A 13,723-nucleotide genomic window follows, 5' to 3' on the forward strand; every position below is an offset into this window, starting at 1 on the left:
ACAACCAAATATATTTTATAATGCAAAATGAAAGAGGAGGGGGGGGGGTGTTATATAAAGAGTCACAATCTAGAATAGTATTAATGGGACTATCGTTGTCCTTCCAATAGAAATTAAAATATATGTAAACCAAGAGAAAGGGGGTAGAATTAAGCTAAAATAACGAAATTAGTCGAAGCCAACAAATAAATCTATTTTTGTATGTTTGAAATTACCAAAAGAAAATTAAAATTGTCAAAAAGTTAAACTAATAGAAATGAAATTAAAGAAAAAACTATTGTATGCCTTGATTTTTATTCAAGTATCTCAACAAAAATTTTAGGTCAACCAATAGGAAAAAAATTTCTTGAATTGGAATTTGATAAACTCGATTACACCATTGGATTGAAAATGAAAAATTAATCAAAATACACTATAAGATCACAAAAATCGAAGTTCAGGACATAGATTTAATACGAGAACAATTATGTTCATTATCATTACATTCCTAAGTCTCTGTAAATACCAAAATAATGACAAATTTACATATTTTTATTTCTTAGTATGTACTTTCCTCTACCAAAGAAAAGCCCTACAGAAACTCTAGTCTCCACAAAACCTTCCAATCAGATTTTTCGACACTTGGAGGATTCATTAGACTTCAGCGAATGAGAGGATAACAATCGCAAGCTTCGAGGGGAACCATAGAAAAAAAAATTTGATCACTATCCTTGGAAGAAGACTTCAACTCAACTCATTCTTCCACTTTTCTTCTTGAGTTTTAGCATAAATATAAGGTAGGGAACTTCTAAACCTTCTAATAGTCATAGTTTTCAATGTATCGTTACTTTTGATTTCATAAAAATCTTGTATATTTTATTTTAAAGTAGGAAATATATTGATTTCTTATAGAATCATGTCTAGAATTATATTGTTTAGTGTATTTTTCTTGTTTAGTTGATTGGAAAAGTTATTTTGAATAGTTTTGATAGTTTTGGAGAAAAATCACCAAAGGGATGACAAATCTCTTCCATTTGCTCAACCCAAGAAAACTATATTGACCTACGAAGAACTTGAAGGTGAGCAACTCTTTGGTTCGGTCGACCCAACTCGCTCGGCTGATCAAACTTCTAGCTTGGTCGACTGACCTATTGTCCCAACAACTCTCAAGTTTAGTCGACCAACCCTATGTAAATAAGTCCAGTTCAATTTGTTTTCAACATTATTTTTTCCCACTAGCATGTACATATTTTAGCACCTTAGTTTCATTAAAATCATTTAAGTAGACTACTTTAAGTTATTTAAAGGAAATAAGGGATTATCCCCCATTTGGAGACAATGGGAATGGGTTAAAAATCCAAATCTCAGCAAATAAAAATATAATTTTTGGGTTGAAGAATAAAATACGATATTTGACGTTTTTGTTCAATTTTTTACTCCTGACTTCTTAAACTTTTCATTCGAATAAGCTTTAAGAATTATATGAGGTCAAATCTCCTATTTAAGACTTTCATCTCCAAAAATCTATTTTCAATTTGAAGAACTTTGATAAATCACTTTTTCACCAACTTTTCATAGCTTTACCAATCATCTTGATGGTTTTGCCATGAATTACCCATATAAACTATCTTTGACTATTTTGTCATTATTTTCAAATTTATTTGTTGATATTTGAATTTATAAAAAAAATTACTTTTATTTCTTCAAAGAATTTACAAAGATTTTGTTGAGTTGAATCTTTTTGACTGGTGACGAGTCGATATCCGGGGGTTAATTTACTTTTTGTTATCATGAGGCGATGGTTGCATGTTTATTTACGATTTCTATCATTGCAAGGTGATGAATACTATTTTATTTTAATGGTTTAGGCCGTTGCATGGTAGGAAATTGGATGTCCATTCCACATACTTGTATATTTTCTTTTTGAAACAAAATATATGTATATGTAGATATTTTTGGACTCGTTAAAAACTTTGTGAAATCCTTAAAGTATAGCTTGTCATATCACGTCCGGAGTGGCATACCATCCTTGGATAAATAGTTGCGATGGTAAACTCTTATGTAGTATGGGATGCATTGGGAAGTCGCGTCACAACTCAAATTCGAGACGTTCTCTCTTATTTTTACTGGTGAAATATGTAATGTTAAGGTAGCTGTGGAAAGTGTAAAAATGTCTTAAGGAACCATATACTTGCCTTATAGGCTTAGATGAAGATAATTAGTCAATGATTATTAATAACCTAGAGTAGTCAAACATATTGACACTTCATGAAAAGACCTGTACCTTATAGTCATAGTCAATGGCCAACTTGAGCCAGATAAATAGTCATCCTAATGTGGTAAGTGCACCAACCATCCACAAAATCAAGAACTAATGATGAGGTTCCACATTAGTGAAGTTTGGAACATATTCGGATCCTCACTAGGAGGTATCCAGTCATGGTTCTCAGCACTCTTAACAAACATATTACCACTACTTATATCTAAACTTACATATTTTGCTTATCTATTTGTTTTCAAATTTTATTTGAAATTATTTATGTTTGTTCTGATTATATTACAATATACTTTAGTTTTCTTTTAATTTGAAAATTTTGCATATGTTTTCAAATGTACTAAAATGTTTTACCCCATATTAGGAAACTATTAGTTTGGGGTAGTATTTTTCTGTTGGATAACTCCCCTATTGCTCACCCTATCAATTTCAGTTGCAATTCCATTCCCTATTGAAGAGTAATTACAGGAAATTACTTAGGAGTACCAACTTGTAGGCCACATTGGTGATCAAAGTTCATATTTGGGTGTAAAGTGGAATTACTTTTACTAGTTCTATTATCAGTTAGATGACAGGATTTCCTATTTGTAACTTTATTTAAGTTTGTTTGAGATTAGGATTTGATGTTAGTACAAGGTTTCACCATCTTTGTTTATTGGTAAATCTTCGTTGACTTCTTATTTACATTTTAGTTATTTGATTGTTATTTACACACTTATATATTAGAGTTGTTAAAAATTCCTGCCACAATATTATTATTTATCACCATACTTCTCTATTTATGTTAGTATCATTGTGGGAATGTTGTTTTAGTACCTTGGGTTCTAATATGTAGTCAGGGAGATTCGTGTTAAAATTTGGGGGCACTACAACTATGGAGGGAAATACTATTAGAAAATGATCCACCTAGAACAAATTATTAAGTCAAAATGTATCTTCTAACCTCTTTGATAACTCAATCATAAGAGTTTGGTGTTTACTCCTTAGATCAAAAGATTTAGTAAGATAAAATCAAATTTAAAGAACATAAAAATGGCTTTCCTTCAGTCTCTTATATGTGAATCTTTTACTACCAAATATTTAGATTAAGCATGTTACATTTTGATCTAATCTTAGAATAAAGTATCTATGTTAAGCATAAAAGGTGTAAGAGTTCATATCTAGTCTTAATCCATAGGAGTTGACAAGCCTTAAAAAGAACTTGTAAACATTAAAGGAAATTAAGAGGTAAAGAAATTAAATACAACAAAGTAATCTTACTCTGGGCTTCTTCACTCTTTAATAGAGGATCGATTAGCCCAAGGTCATTGCAAGTGATAGAGTAATCTTGCTTCACTAAATAAAGATAGTTACACTTTCTTCTTCACCCTCTCACTTACAAAAATTAGTCAATTTTCACGGAAAACCTAAACTAAAAATGAAAAAATAAGAGAAAAGGCCAAGGGATTTAGGTTAAAGGAAGAAGGGCCAAAGAAATGGTCATTTCTACATTGAGAAATACTTTATTTATAGAAATTCAAGGTTCTGGAAGTATCCATTCTTAGCCACCTTAGCAATTGTGGATAAGACAATGTGCGAAGCACACGCACACAATTTTAGGGCACTCCTACCAAAGTCCACCTCGCCACGGTAAAGGTAAAACCTTTCATCTCAAAATTTTGTTAGGATGCTTGAGTGGTCCTTTAGATTGAAATGCAATGTCTATTTTTTGATTTTGGGACCCAATTTGATGGCTAAATCTTTGATCTGCATAGTGAACACACATAATCAAGATTTTTCAATAAATGCAATTATTTATGCATAATTGAGCCTAATTAGTATGGAAAAACATGTAGCGTGATATTTTAAAACTTAACATTATTATTTACTTAATATAGAGAAATAAGGGCAAAATCAAGATAAATGCTTGGGAAAAGTGTGGAAAAAATTAGTGTTTTGAGACACTGATCAAGTATCCCTTTCCTATCAAAATGAATGATGTCCACGTGGCACATTTTGATTTGCAAATAAACATATTGGGCTGCATGCACCCTTTAGTTAGGATCCCAAGGTGTTTTAGACTCCAATTAAAGTGCCCCACATAGACACCATTTCTATTTTATAGGAAGGACACCTTACTAGATACCGAGTCTTATATAAAAGGTGAAGTTGCAAATTATCTAAAGCCATATGAGCCCAATTAAAGCTCAATTAGAAGTTTTCGAGCTCTATATATAGGGTCATCACATTGACAGAACAAAAAAAATTGTTCCAAGGTGAAAATATAAGCATCATTAGGTGGGTTTAAAGAAGATCCAATCAAAGCTCGTCATTGTCAATTTTACATTTTATAACTTCAAATACTTGAGATGCGGTAGTTTATGGCCAATACACCAAAAATGCCAATTAGGAACTGTTTTGAGCAGTTCCTAAACAACTCTAAAACGGTTTTTGGACCATTCCTTATAGGACCGTCACTAACTAATGGAAATGTGAGTTTGGAACAGCCCAAAACTGTATCAAACGTTAAAAGGAAGTTTTGGACATTTGTAATTCAGGTACTATTTAAAACGGTTCCAGATGTGGGATGTAAATAAAAAATTAGCGGGATGTAAAGGCCAATCAAATTCTGATGATCTATACATAGATTCTGATAAGATTTCCCAACAAAGTTACTGTTAATTTAGTTAACTGATAAAATTTGGCTTTTATACATCTAGGAGAGAAAGTTTAGGTCACTCTTTACAATGAACGGTGACCTAAGACTTGTAAAGACAAGTTGAATTGGTTAGGTAAATTAATCAATCATCCTTTGAAATCTTATCAAAGCATGCCTATGAATTTTCAATTTATCAACTAATTGAAAACCACATAAGACATGCTTAGAAATTATTGGATACCATCAACTCAAGATCAACCAGATGCGCTTGCTTTCTACTTCTAGATCGTTTAGCATATTCCCAATTTGAAACCATCCTGAAATCACGTACACAATGCAAATGAATATTACAACCACAACAAACCACAGTTTTTAACAACCCAGTAATAGAAAAATGATGGGTTGTCAATTATTCCCTGGTTTTATTACTGGACAAACAAATTTATTGTTGAAACGAAACATACCTACTAAAGCATCTTACCTTGATGTGATTCATGTTTGGTCCACATGAAAGATGTTACCTGCAATAGGACATATATTACTGTAGCCACATTGATCATTTCACAATGATAATTGTTAGGCAAAGAGCCACAAAAAATGTAAGAGATTTAAACATCAAAGCCATTAACAAAAGTAAAAATATCAACAATGAGGTGATCAAGAAACCAAGGATCAACATGACGAAATCCGTCGATAGTAGTTTCCTGATGGAGGTACTATACAATGTGTCGAAGAATGATAGCCAACAACTAAAACTAGAAAGACCCATCTTATAAACGAAAAGCACTAGGTTCATTGAAGAATTGAAGATTCTTTATAAAATGTCATAATTTAAGCCAGGAATTATTTAAAGAATTGAAGATTCTTTATAAAAAATTTATTTGAACTGAACCAGGCCAAACCAAGTTTATTATGAAAATCAGCAGGATTTGGTAACAAGTATGATTAGAAGCCACTAATATAAGCCTTAAAAATGTAATCAGAAAATATTGATAGATAACACTATTGAAAATTTCCATTTTTATATAATTTAGCTACTGCATATAGATGAGAGCTATACTCACATTCACACTCTCATTGATCACAAAATGGAATTGTCTTCTCTGTGAACAATTTGGTATATCAAGTAGAATACGTCAAATGTATGTCTAACTCCTTTTATGGATCCATAGCTCTAATTTGACTACTATTAAAGAAACCAAACAATACAATACAAGAAATTACATGCACCTTCAGATTTTTGTAGACTTCCGTATGTCCAAAGATCAATCTGTGTGTATAGGAACCTTGTAGTAATGACCTAGAAGCAACAAAACATGCATATAAATATTTTGTACATACCTAAGCCAAGTGACTCAGAAGGGTTGATACCTCAAGGCCTAGCATGTACAACAAACCTTGAATCATATTATGACCGTTCGAAGATTTCAGTTAGAAATCTAAAGGGGAAACTCATGCATATAAATATTTTAAGTATTTATGGACATAAGAGATACCTCAAGTGGCTTCAACTCAAACCTTGGTAAAAGAGAGACTGATCGGAATGGAGGACCTCTAAAAGGGTTAGGGCTTGAGAAAGAAGCTATATGTGAATCTGCAAACCCATGGCATAAATGCACAAATGTAAAGTAAGATTGGATTTATTACCGCATAAATTCCTCTTAGGAGATTCTCTTGCAAATCCATAATAATAAAAATAAATATTAAATATAGTATCCAAACATAGTCAATCCATCAATAGATAATGCAGAAAGAACAAATCAGTGCAAAAGAACTCACAATTCCCTCATATTGACAAGTATCAAAATGTGATTGGCATGACTGCACAAAGTGGGTGAAGTTTAGAAAAAATTTGGCTTCTACAACCATATTATACTAGCAACTATGATGTATCACAAATTATAAATGAGCCATGCAAATTCATTGTCCAATATCCAAAACAAAGAAAGATAACAACGATTTTAAAACAATCAAAGGATAGACTAGAATCAAGGGATTAGAAAGTTTGAAACAATATTTCCCTATTTTTCTTTCTAACGTGAATTAACATTAAGAATGTGGACAATGTACTTAGTAATTTGGATAGCTATCCAATTCAATGTTTACTTCATGTACCACAAATTACTAGACTACCAAATAGAGAGAAGATTTGTAATACGGCAAGTTAATATTTGTGCACCTTGATACAAGGTTTCTAAACTGGTAATCTCTAGTCCAATCCCTTTAAAAACATATCCAAAATTTGGTTGGTCCGACAATTATCCCTAAAATGTAATCAAAGATAATAATTTGGGAATGAGTAAAAAAAATAAGAAACTAACAATAAGAAACATTGATATCACTTCTTTGAAATACACATACAAAGTTACAGTGGAAAAACACATAAGTATTCCCTTCTCCAACAGCATCAAAGGTGGCAATCAATGGTGCACCTCTGATTATACATAGTGCAAGCTTCAAAACTGCTCATTGACAGATTTTAGACTAGTATCAGAGGCGCTGCTGGGACAAACAAGTGCACACACTACAGTAAAATAGGGCTATAGCGACGGTCGTGACCGTCACTATAGGGACAACATACCGTCGCAAAAGCATTCAGCGACAGCCAGGGAGGCTGTCAGTAGTCGTCGCTAATAGTCCCATCGCTATATGTTACATCGACGGCCAACTATTCAAAGAAACGTCGTTAGGTACGGGACTTATAGCGACAGTCGCTATTGGCCTTCGCTATAGGGTATTCTTTTAAAAAAAAAAATTTTATTCTTCAGCTACGGTTTTGGTTTTGGCCGTCGCCATAAATGCTTTTGAAAAAAAAAAAATTTAATTTTACACTAGCCCCCTCATGTATTGCTGAATACTAGAGATACAAATTCTCACAGAATCCAACTCACACATAATAAAATGGTCACTGGAATCTAACTCACGCACAGGCACGTGCACACACATACACTCCAACTCACACACACACACAAGTGCGCACACATACACACGAGCGCACAAACACACACACACACACACACACGAGCGCGCACACACACATATATAAATACCTTTCAGTTTGCTCCCCTTTGTCCACACTAAAATCCACGATCAATGCACCAATATTTAAGTCCAAGATAAAAAACATAACCAAGTATAATTAACAAACAAAAGGGAGAATAGAAGGGATCTGTTGACTAGCGCTTTACCTTCTGTTTAAAATGTTTCCAGTCAATCAGTTTGGTCAGTAGCATTAACATGGTTGATAGGAATGGTCTATTTTCAAGGATCAAGCTATTGTTGAGCCATATCCCCCCACCATTTCTGCAAGGGTTTTCATGAAGTGGAGGAGGCACATTTTTGACCTGTTAGAGCAATTGACAGACCATGCAGACTTGCACAATCATGACATGTAAGTCGCACCAAAATCCTTATTGGGCAGGGGAATAATGAAAAAACAATAAGAATATTATAATTAAATTACCCAATAGTACAAAAGTAGTAGGCAATTCAATGAACTTTGCCTCATTAATTTGTTATATTGATGTCTAACTTGATTATCAGAGTACATTTATTTTTCAAGTATACCACTAGATTTTGAAGGATGATTTTGATCCTATTGCTCAAGATCAGAAAGTTATCGCTATTTATGATGGCTTGAGCCTAACTAGAGACTTTTAGAGGGAAGGATGATCAATATGTTTGAGTTGAACAGAGTATCATTAAATGCTTACTCCAAAAATTTGGGAGCAAGTGAAGGATGTCAGTCTGGTGTTGATGCTTGATTTCATTCTTTTGTATCTCTATTGTTCATCTACATCCTTCAACTAATGTGTTTATTTCGTTAACGGTAATAATCCAACACAACACAAACCAGTGTCATTTAGACCAGTTACAAGCTGATCCACAAACACCGCTAACTTACTAGGGCTACTTTTCAGTTTGCTTGTTCCGTAAAGCATCCAAGTATTAGAAAGCATAATCTATTCTTCAAGGACTGTCCTTCACCCTCTAATTGGTTAATAAAAAGGTCTAAGATAATTTAGCTCAAATGAGCACTAAACATCCTACACAGATAATCCTCTAAATTTATATAAAAGATCTTTCATTTCTTAAAAACTTACAATTAAAACCAAAAGCAAAAATTTTGAATGCTAGTTCATACAACCATGACAAGGTTGCTGCTAATAGTCCTTCACAGTCTATAACATGGATATGAAGCCATTGACTTTCCCTACTTACAAATCTAATTATACTATCTCCTCAAGGTTCAAGAGGCCTACAAGAGTTATAGGGAAGAATCCAAAGTTGTAATTTCATTTTTTTATGATACAGGGTATCCACACCCCTTGAGGTGTTAAATGTTATTGCATTTCTGATTTGATATGGGCATTCGGATTCATACTAAGAAACTGTTTCCAAAATGAACTTTGAAAACATGAGATTAAATGACCTCGACCTACATACCATTCGGCCGAATACGCGGTGATGTTTTTCTACCTCCTCATGTATATCACCTGTCAACTGTTTAAAATAAAGACATGACAAATAAATCAATATTATCATGTTAATCTCCTTCAACATTGTACACTAATTACAAACACTTTTTTGCACTTTGGAAACTACAGTAGCATATAATAAAACAAGATTAAAAGAGGGATTACAACACCACAACAATTGCAAACAAAGTTACATCTGCCAACCTACAGTATAAGAGATCTCCCTACACTAGATATCCACCCAACCATATGATCCAAATCATCCAAGCTACAAAGAAAAAAGTTTGAATAGTTAACTTGTCCTGGTTGATAAAAATAATGCTCAAAGTGCCCAATGATCCTTTTATAACACAGCCCACACAATTTATCAATCTCAAAGTGTATGTTAAAGAAGCACTAAATGACCACCAAAAACCAAAAAATCTGATAAAAAATCACTAAAAAATACTTTTACTCCTAGTCATTAGTTCATATGTTTGTCTATAATAACATATATACATGCAGGCAAAAACCCAAACCAAAACTGATAACATCTCATCTAAATTATACAAGGAAACAGGAACATATGACCATAATACAAGAATTTTTTACTTATTCTATCTCAACATACCTAGGCCTTTATGCCTTGAAGACTCTTGCATCAAATCTGCGCAAAATTTGTCTCCATCATTAAATGAATTTCTACTTACAAATTCCATTAACTTGTTGTAAGCCTTGGGGTTATAGCTCTGCTATACCAAATAAATGTAACAAATGAAATGATCGAGATATATGTGATTATATCTAACTACTCTGTATAATGCAGTATCCATCTTATAAGTAAATTTTCTAAGAGTCACAATGGGTCTCTAAACTACAACCTTATTTGGTTTGGCAAAATGGGTCTCTAAACTTATGCATTTTTTGTTTCCTTAACAAATGAGTGGGATCGATTGTGATTTCTCTTTGTGGATGAATTTATTTATTCCTTGATTTGAACTAAAATTTGTTGGCTGATTTGGATTTCTATGTTGCAAAAGCTGTTTGCCTGACCAAATCCAATAGTCAAAATGCCAACTTGATTTATAGAAAGATAGTGGCTCTCTTACAGAAAACAAACAAAGCAATCTATTGTTTTGGGGTCGAAATCAAACAGCCTTACATACTCCACATGAACCTGAACTTACTACTAACACACAAGGGACTTCTCACACCCCACTAACTTGGTCCAATGGATGGACCATACATAATAAAGAGTGGGAAATAACCTAGTCAAGACCAAGAATGCTGATTCAGGTAGAGTTCAGTGTGAGACATTTCAAACCATGATACCAATGTCCAACAGAAGTAAGTAAGAAAAAAAAAACTTGAACAAAAAAGGCAATTGGATTCATTCCTAGGTGGAGACAAATCTGAGACAGACCACTCAAACACACCGGCTATATCACAATTGTAAGCACTTACCAACAGAGGTGTAATCTAGGAGCCACTTGGAAGTTGGTTACTTAACATATGGGTGTCTAAGCCAATTTCTAATTTGTGACTTTGTAGAGAAAACTGTCTAGAGGTATGATTGAGTTTTGGTTCTTCATCTTTCCTGTTTTATTCAACAAAATTTCTTAGCAAGGATGCATTTTTAAGGAAGAGCTTGATGATTTGTTATGTTCTATATAAGTTTGAAGTTGAAGTACGTACTTAACATATAGGGTGTCCTTTCTAATTTTCTACATGGTTTCATGTCTTTGTCAATACAAACTAAGACTATGTGAGGCACATAGAGCCAAATTAAACATTAAAAAAACTCTCAAGACATGATGGATAAATCAGGGTGATTCAGACATTATGGATGGATGATCCAATATGAATAATGATGCAAATTCTTTAAGGTCTAGGACTGTCAGACACACTAATCCACACACACCAGATTAACAATCAAGTAATTTTTCAGTCACGGCCCCATCAATATCAGTTTCGTAGCTATGGACATAGCTCAAGTCCAAGGTATTAAATAGAATGAAATCAATAGTCAATTTCACACAACAAAGTAAAGTGACTTTTATTTCACTTAAAGTGTGTCAGATCAACAATTCAACATTAAACCAAATGAAGCAATAATTAGAAGTAGTCACAGTAAACTGAATGTATACCATGAGCCTAGTCAAAGAAAACTGAATATACACCCTAAGCAGAGTAGGATCTATCGAAGTAGATTATTGGTCACTGATTAGATTTTATGATAAATGCCCATAGAATCTAGCCTTATACAATTTTTGTGTTGGAAAATTACCTTGATTTGACTATAGCATTGATCGTTGGTGGACTTAACTGGCCATGTTCTATGTCAATACTTCAAATAAAAGAACATGCAACCTTCTATTTCTCTACATCACAAAACTCAATAGATCAAATCAAAGAACATAACAGTCTTTACCTCACATTACCATATTGAGTCCCAAAAAATCGATACCCAAACATTAAAAATGATGACATGAATTACTAAAATGAATGACATAGAACATAGAAGAAAGCTTGAACTTACAAACTTTATCAGAATGTTGGGGCTAAAATAGAACCTCAGTACTTGATATCACTGTTACTGTAACACCCCAAATTTTTAATTCGTATCTCGAGGAAAAATAAAAAGTAGAATTTTAAGAAAATCTTGAAAGTGGGACTTAGGGTAAAATTGTACGACCTTTTCTGATCATTTTTAATGGAATCTGACCTCACCATTAGATTCAAAATGATCGAAAAACATAGTTTAGCCTATAAGCACGTTCAAATGCGAGTCCAAATATAAAAGTTGCAAAATCCTCGATTACCAGGTCGGACCAAGCTAAAACAGTGACTTTTTGTCAGAGGAATAATTTTTAAGATTCGATTATACCATAGGATTTGTAATGAAAAATTATTGAATATGGACTATTTATATGCCATTTTTGGAGATCAGGAAGTCGAATAATCGTCAAAAATGAAAACGACGTAAAGTTAAGGGGTCACCTCAGGCCAAAAATGTAAATTTTTGTTAGAGACATAATTTGTAGAAATTGACTACACCATTAGATCAGGAACGAAAAATTAGGCGAAATGGAGTATTCATTTGTCAGTTTTGGAGTTCGGATGATCAAGTTATCATCGATCAAAACAATAGCCAAAATACCGATTTCGTCCCGAGACCTTATATAAATAAGTTTTTATTTTTTTTTCTTACTATTCATCTTCCCCAACGCGTCAAAATCAGCCACGTTTTTTAAAAAAAAAAATTTGTTTTTCTCTCGTTCTTCCAACATCGATTCGTCGCAAACGGTCCACTTTCAACGATCGCCGCAGAAGAGAAAAAGATCCGCAGCTTCGACATCTACCAAACCCACCCAAGATCCATTCATTTCATCTCCTTTTTCACCCGATATCGTCGAAAATCAGCCGTACGTATATACGGAGATTTCGTAACTTCGACCTCGGATTTCATCCGTTTCGGGGTCAAACCGTCCTTCGCCGCAGAAGGGAGAAGGGACGAGCACATCGAGATCTTCGAAACTACCAAGCCAGTTTTGAAAATCAGCCGCTTCGAAGTTCGATCCATCTCGATTTCCGCGCCAATTGCCTCGATTTCCGCGCACACGCTTTGATCCTTTCGCCTGAAGATTGTAAGGAACTCTCAATTTCTATTAGTAATCATAGATTGTGAAAATTGCATTTAGGATTTTATTGGAAAAATTTGGATGTATTTCCGAAATATAGAATTCTTTGTTTATTTCAAAATTCACGCCAGAAATTGCATGTTTGATATGTTTAATTGTATTTTTAACAAATTATACGTGGGTAGAGTATTATAACGGGTTATTGCCATAAATTGGGTCTTGTGCACTGCTCGGACCCCGTTTTGATATGAAATTTGTATTTTTTTTCAATATTATTGATAGAAATAAATTCTATAGTTGAAAAATGTGATTTAATATTCAATGAACTCATATTGAGTTGATGAATATCAGAAAATGGATATTTTATGAAGAGATTGAAAACTGTAAAAGTCGAAAAAAGGGAAAAAGGGTATGAAACGGTAAAATGTCAGAGTCACACCCGAGGGGTGATGTCTGCATTTTACGTTGTTGTGTTGTATGCAGGTTGGTGAACGGATATCCAGGGATAATGTTACTGGTTGCATGTTTATTTACTTTCTGTTAGCGCGAGGCGCTCTGTTATGTTATTTATTTTAGGCCGGGTGGCCACACTTGCATGGTAGGAAACTGGATATCTATTCTCAACCTTGTATTGTTAATTTCTCTTTTGTTTTCAAATGAAAATAATATATATATGTAGCTATTTTGTGAGTTGTTAAAGAGTTTATGAATGCCTGAAGGGATAGTGCATCAT

General features: G+C 33.4%; 1 long non-coding RNA gene across 20 annotated transcripts; it reads right to left on the reverse strand.

Moving 5' to 3' along the window:
* Positions 1-3,549: 3,549 nt before the first annotated feature.
* Positions 3,550-11,947, reverse strand: LOC147391175 (uncharacterized). 20 transcript variants are annotated; one of them, XR_015183024.1, is made up of 8 exons: positions 11,889-11,947; positions 11,637-11,730; positions 9,575-9,638; positions 6,389-9,395; positions 6,234-6,271; positions 5,374-5,413; positions 5,134-5,209; positions 3,550-4,000 (listed from the first exon to the last, which is right to left on the reverse strand). It is a non-coding gene; the product is annotated as an uncharacterized LOC147391175 (long non-coding RNA). The 20 variants fall into 20 exon arrangements; XR_015183020.1 differs by adding an exon at positions 5,957-5,995 and having other exon boundaries at positions 6,123-9,395; XR_015183030.1 differs by lacking the exon at positions 3,550-4,000 and having other exon boundaries at positions 4,059-5,209; positions 6,389-6,486; positions 6,672-9,395.
* Between the last annotated feature and the right edge of the window lie 1,776 nt (positions 11,948-13,723).

The sequence above is a fragment of the Akebia trifoliata genome, chromosome 11 (assembly GCF_017979445.1).
Source record: "Akebia trifoliata isolate Shusen 1 chromosome 11, ASM1797944v1, whole genome shotgun sequence".
NCBI lineage: Eukaryota > Viridiplantae > Streptophyta > Magnoliopsida > Ranunculales > Lardizabalaceae > Akebia > Akebia trifoliata.